This window comes from Gossypium hirsutum, chromosome D10 (genome assembly GCF_007990345.1).
Source record: "Gossypium hirsutum isolate 1008001.06 chromosome D10, Gossypium_hirsutum_v2.1, whole genome shotgun sequence".
NCBI lineage: Eukaryota > Viridiplantae > Streptophyta > Magnoliopsida > Malvales > Malvaceae > Gossypium > Gossypium hirsutum.
In genome coordinates this window covers 16,449,539-16,456,753 of record NC_053446.1, presented here as the reverse complement: position 1 = coordinate 16,456,753, position 7,215 = coordinate 16,449,539, and the positions used below count along the sequence as shown (strand labels likewise).

The window sequence follows — 7,215 nt, the reverse complement described above, 5'->3', positions numbered from 1 at the left end:
ATAATTTCTTGTGTTGGTTCTTGTTCAGATTCAACTAACCCTTTTTCATCTTGAACAGTAATTGCATGAAGCTACTTCCTTGGGTTAGTTTCATTATTGTTAGGCAAACTACCTTGTGGTCTTTTCGAGATTAATTTAGCAAATTGACTGATTTGATTTTTGAGCCCTTGAATTGATGCTTGTTGATTCTTCAATACCGCTTCAGTGTTTTGAAAATGTGTTTTCGACACTGAGATAAACTTTTTCAACATCTCTTCAAGGTTCGACTTCTTCTCTTGCTGATAAGGTGGTTGTTGGAAGCTTGGATGGGGTTGTGCGTTCTGATTTCCTTGACCACCCCAAGAGAAATTGAGATGGTTCCTCTAATCTGCATTATAGTTGTTATTATAAGGGTTATTTTGAGGCTTAGAATTATTACCCATATAATTGATTTTCCCATTCTCTGTGCTAGAGGCGAAGGGTAAACATTCTGGATTATTTATTCCACCTAAATTTATGTAGTATTGCATCACGGATGCACATGCGTAGAAAGGTATAAACCATTTTCTTATTAACCAAATCTACTTAGTTTGATAACATGGTGACAACATCTAAATTAAAAACACTACCTGCTTTCATCGGCTTTGTCCTCATGACTTGCCACTGATAATTATTCAGCACCATTTCCTTAATAAATTCATAAGCCGCTTCGGGTGTTTTGTTGTTTAATGTTCCATCAGCTGCTGCATCGATTAGTTGCCTAGTTGAAGGATTCAAACCGTTGTAGAAGGTTTGAACCTGTAACCATAAGGGTAATCTATGGTGAAAATGCCATCTCAATAAGTCCTTGTACCTCTCCCATGCATCATATAAAGTCTCTAAATCGATCTGCACAAAGGAGGAGATATCATTCCTCAACTTGGTTGTCTTAGCTGGTGAGAAGTTCTTTAGAAGGAACTTTTCGGTCATTTGAGCCCATATAGTGATGGAACCTCGTGGTAAAGAATTTAACCACTGTTTAGCTTTGTTCCTCAATGAGAAAGGAAATAACCGTAAATGAATGGTGTCGTCATTGGCCCTATTTATCTTAAAAGTGTCACAGATTTTCAGGAAATTGGCCAAATGAGTATTTGGATCTTCATCTTGCAAACCATCGAACTGACCAAATTGTTGTACCATCTGAATTGTGTTCGACTTAAGTTCAAAATTATTTATAGCAATGGTGGGTTGCACAATACTCGATTCAACCCCATTTAGAGTGGGCTTGGCATAATTGTACATAGTACGTGGAACATGAGCTACTGCAGGAGGTAACTGAATATTCTGATTATCATCCATCTCCTCAATAATAATAATGTTCTCTTGTTCGTCAACTAAATTATTTCGACTCTGCCTTGCTTCTCTACAATTTTTGTGAGTTATACTTTCAATTTCACTGTTAAATAACAATGGTCTCGACAGGTTTCTTCTAGTCATAAACCAAAAGAACCTGCCAGAAGCTAATAAAAAGAAAAAAAATTAGAATGTAAAAATTTAAACTAAAAACAAAAATATAAAATAAAATAAAAATGGCTAAATTAATAAAATAAAGTGTTCTTAATATTTTAGTCCTCGGCAATAGCGCCAAAAACTTGATGTGTGTTTTCCGCACTAACTAAAATTTATGACAAAGGCATGCGCACCTATCGAATAATAGTATAGCTATGATGAGTAGAGAAATCGTATTTATAAGGACTAAAAGTATTAGTAATTACTGTTTTCTTATTATTTAGCTGACAATTTGGAGTGATGAGTTTTAATCTAAAATTACTAAACTAATTTAACTAAGAACATAACAAAGAATGAATCAGAAAAATAATCGAAAGATAACCAATGAGAGAGACAATACCCAGGAAAGAATCAACCTAGATTTCTTCTATTATTATTAATCTAATTTAAATGATTCAATCACTTGGTGTGTGATCATTTGAAATCCCTAAATTATGCTAATATCTCTTCCGAGAGTAGAAGCAACTAACTTTAGGTTGATTAATTGAAATATTTTTCTAATTAAAACCCCTATTGTCGCATTAACTAGATCTATGGATTCCCCTATTAGATTTGACTTTAATCCGATAGATTTATGTCGTCCTATTTCTGGGATTGCATGCATCTCCACTCAATTATGCTAGACCTACTCTTAAACAGGAACTTTTCCTCCACTGAATTAAGTACATTAAACATGAATTAATATCTCAAAAATATTAAAATAATAAATAAGCACACATAATTGAAAACAATAATCAAGTATTTATCATGTAAAACAGAAGTTAAATAATATAATTCATTGTAAGTTTCATCCTCCCTAGGTTTCTAGGGAATTAGTTCATAATTCTAAATAAAAACATCTCAAAGTCAGAAAAACAACAAGAAACAAAGAAACTTATAAAAACTTCAGAAGAAATTAAAAGGAGGTCTTCGATCTTGATGGAAATCTGCTTCGAAAGTGGCTTCAATGGTGTTCCTTGAGTGTTTTCTTCGATCTTCTCTGATGACTCTTCTATCTCTTCTTCCATTCGGTATTTATAGACTTTAGAATGCTCAGAAAGCCTAAAACTTGTGTTTTTCCACGTATTTGGGAAGCAAGGTGCGAATCAAAAAGGGTTGGCACATGGGCATGTGCTCAGCCCATGAGGCTCACATGGGTGTGTGCCCAGCCCGTGTGGCTCCTAAAATCTGCTATTTTTCTCTGATTTTTGCTCTTTTTGCTCCCAAATGCACACTTAAGTATAAGAACATGAATTAAAGGGATTAAGAGCATCAAATTCACCAATTTGCATAAATAATCATCCAAAAATGCATTAAGAATGAGATTAAAATATGTTAATTTTATCATTTATCACTGGGACCGCACACAGTATCGGTTTTGTCTAAGGCATGTTGTGTCCAACTATTATGGGCAATATTGGTCTACCGCTGAATGACGACCAGTGTCCAACATGGGTATTTAATCGCCACCAATATTTTTTGGTTTGTAATATTCAATTTGTTCTGAATGGAAGAGTGGTATGTAATTATTGCTATCCACTTATATTGACAGGGTACTAGATCAATAAGGACCATTTATATGATATGTTGGCAATTTTGCTGTCAACTAACGATCAAGGTGCAAACTACCTCTGTAACATACATTTCGATCAGCTAAATGTATCAATTCTGTTTTAAAAGGAACGCATCATTTGCCAATAACCTCGGTTGTATGGGAGACATAGTTCTGTTTGGCGGCATTATTTCAAAAGCGAGCTGCGAGTTATAAAGGCCAAATGTAGGGAGGCCATGTATGGTATCGGAAGGTAGTGCAATAAATTAATAAGGCCAAGGCGCGGGCCAACTCCATGCACACAGTGTGTCACGATAGAGACAACCTATGGTTTCGTGCGACGGAGTTCTATATATCAAACTAAGGTATTCTCCGTGGATGATATCGTGTACATCTGGGAAATATGACTTGCGACTATGGGAGGTTTGACACAATTTGTTAACCATGTGCTTATGTAATTGCAACTTGTCAGAATCTCCATTTGGATTCCATGAGCTATGGTGATGAAGTGTACAAATTAGAATACATGTACAATGTGTGGAGACACTTATTCCTACTAGTCCTAGATGAACGTAAGTGGTTGTCTGTATTGCCTGCTTCGTTTAAGCTGTTATCGGATAGAGAATTGTGTTGTAAACCAAAAGGTTGATCGTGCTCGACTAGAATACGTGATAATATGGATATCCGAGATAGAACGAACCAATAGAAGTTATGCGGGTGGTGTAGAAACTGGGGTCATACAATGCCAACATGTCCACATCGAAATAACTCATAATTTATTAAATAAAACAATATAAAAATAAATTGAACAAACATATTCAAAATAACTTCTATTTTATTAAATGAAACAATATAAAAATAGTTTGTACAAAAATATTCAAAAATAAATCAATGCATGTGCCAGTCGGAATCAGTGCCACATAGGGGTGGTCGACGGTTACGTGTTCGATTCCTTTTTGATTCAGCTTAAGGCCAATTTATGGTTGTTTGGGATTAGTTCTTAGTTGTGGGTGTTGGGAAGATGACCCACATTGATAGAACAAAAATTGCAGAGGTGTTTGCATCACCCACGACGAATGAACGTAATCGGCTTGAATCCCATAAGGCGACGGGGATTGGAAATGAGTTAAGCTCCTCGATGGTGCCTCGAGCAATCCCTCCTGCGACGATGGCCTATATATCATCGGTTGAGTCAAGTCATCGGAAAATGAGATACACCGAGCCATGCATTCCAACCTTGCATAGGAGTGAATAAAGGAAACATATAAGGGTTAGGATACACATAAGAGTTAGGATACGCACCTGGTATAATTTAGAGGGCTATAGTGTGGGCATCGTCGCTTGCTCCATTAAGGCTGATGATTGTATGGGCACTGTTGATGGGCCCAGCTTTCCATCTATTCTTCTTGGATTTAAAGGGCCCCGTCATTCCCTTTCGACACGGATTTGCCGACAACTCTCCTCTTCCGAGAGCAAATATGGCTTGCTATGGATCTTAAACCATGACATGTAATCCGGATCGCACGCTAACTCTAGAACGATAACCGATTCGTGAGTAGGTATATTATCATATCAGTTTTCCCATATTTTGATATATTCTGAGTGGAAGACCGGTCAATGCGTATTTGGTCGCTGTAAGTCGATTTTATACTTTTTATTGAGCACTTCAGTTGCCACGGGAATCGATTGTTGGAATCCAAATTGCTGCAACACTCTATCCATCTGGTGCATCTCGATGGTAGCGTGGTTGGCCAATGGGACCAAAATGTGCTAGATGTTCAGATTCTATAGGAATTCATCTTGAATTACTGCCAAAATTGTTGGATCATCGTATGGTGTCCATTGAAACTATATGAACGTGATAAAAATATTAGTTATATACATAATACTAAATACTAAATATGAAATCGACTATGTTATGTATATATAGTTCAAAATGAAATAAATACTTACATGCGCTTCGGACTGTTGGTCTAATAGAAGTCGTATATCTTCAAGAGCGGTAGGTATTCCCCCGTAACTCGGCGAATGGTTCCACCTATTTAAATAAAATTTTAGCATAATATTTTATTTTAAATCTATTTAATAATTGTAAAATCTAATATAGATTTTACCTTGTTTAGAGTTGGAATGCATATGGGTGGTCCACTCAAGGACGTAAAAATGGAAAACAAATCAAGCCCATGATTGTAGTAGTGAGAGGCAACCTCCTATTTTGATTTTATTTGGTTGCATTGCCTGACACATCTTCCAGTATAATGTCGACAACTCGGTAGACCCCCAACTGAGTTCGCCATTTGCTCTAGAATCGATGAGTTTCAACAGCCACCTTAGATGTACGAGGTTTCATGACTTGTCCGGCATTAGATAACCTCCGAAGATCAGAAGGATGTACACCCAAGCGTATTGTACTCTTTGTACTTCAGTCGAATCATCCCTCGGCACCGGGAATGTATCTTCTAACTTACCTATATCGATCCGACCTCCGTAAATAATATCCGGAATCGCACCTAAAAAATTGTAACATATGGCTCTTCAATTAGTAGATTGAGCAGACCCGGTGAGTACGAACCCATCTACCGATAACCCCAACTGTAACTACACGTCCTCCAAAGTAATGGTACACTCCCCAAATGGAAGATAGAATGTGCACGTCTCGGGTCTCCACATTTCCACAAACGCGCTGATGAGTTTCTGGTCCAACTTGCACCCGTAGCCTATATTGACCATGTGCCAAAAACCCGTTTCCCCTTAAGTGATTTTCAATCAACGGTCATGGATGATCATGTATATTACAAATAAAACATTGGAACACTCGATCTACCGACTGTTATAAAAAAATATAAAAAATTATTAATTAAATTACAAAAATAAAATAAAAATAAAATAAAATTAAAAAATGAAATTAACCCTTACCATTTTCATTTGGTCGACGGAGATATGTTTATCATCGAAACGAATTAATTGTCGGGCCATCGCTAACATGATCAAATTTCTTAGCAATTATAAAAGAAATAATACAAATTTAGACAAAATTTTTAATTTTAGAGAGCTTTCAGAGGTTTTTTGAGAAATTTAAAGAGAAATTTGGAAGAATTATAATCTAGAAGGAATTTGGTGTGAAAAAAATGGGTAGGGGGTTTATAATTTTTTTTTCTTATGGTCAAATTTTTAAATGGCCATTGGAGGTAGACCTGTCCATGGGCCGGGCGGCCCGGCCCGGCCCGACGGTCCGCCCGAAATATGGGAGGGTTTGGGTAAAAATATAGGCCCAAAATATGGGCTTGGGCAAAATTTTAGGCCCATTTAAAAAATGGGCCGGGCCTCGGGCAAGATTTTTTTGGCCCGACCCGGCCCGACCCGAAAAATATTAAATATATATTTTTTATTTTTAAAATATAATAGTTTTTCATTTTAAGTTTATTTACTTTCATTTCCTTGACTAGTGTTACAAAATAATAATAATAAAACATCAAGTTTGTTTTACTAATCAAATGTTAGATTTTGTTACAACAATTAATACAATTAATAATTTGATAAATTTACTAATCAAATGTTAGATTTTATTACAACAATTAATACAATTAATAATTTGATAAATTTACTAATCAAATGTTAGATTTTATTACAACAATTAATACAATTAACAATTAATAATTTGATAATTTTACTAACAATTAATTTTAATAACAATTAGTTTTAATTTTATTAAAAAATAATTTTAATTTTAATTTTAATTAAAACGGGCCGGGCCGGGCCGGACCAGGCTCGGGCCCATATTTTTTCTTCGGGCCGGGCCTGGGCAAAATCTCAAGCCCATATTTTGGGCCGGACCGGGCCCGGGCCTAGTAAACGGGCTGAAAATTTTTTGTGGGCCCGGCCCGAACCGGCCCATGGACAGGTCTAATTGGAGGTGACCGCTGGGGGAAAACACGGGGAAAAGCGCATCCCTGTCAATGCTTTATACAAAAGCGCGTCCATGTCAGCGCGCTTTTACTGACACGAGGAAAAACGTGTCCTCATCAGCGCACTTTTCTTTGTTCCCCCTTAAAACGCATCCATGTTAGTGCGTATTAATATTTTTGGTCTATTCCAGTGATTATTTTTTGGAGCGGCATATTTCTATAAATAATTTCAAAAATGGGCCTTTTTTTGTT

The 7,215-nt window shown here is 36.3% G+C and overlaps 1 non-coding gene across 1 annotated transcript; it reads left to right on the top strand.

Moving 5' to 3' along the window:
- The first annotated feature begins 793 nt into the window (after nucleotides 1–793).
- LOC121222916 (small nucleolar RNA R71) lies at nucleotides 794–900 on the top strand. The gene has a single exon (XR_005920286.1). It is a non-coding gene; the product is annotated as a small nucleolar RNA R71 (small nucleolar RNA).
- Nucleotides 901–7,215: the final 6,315 nt, after the last annotated feature.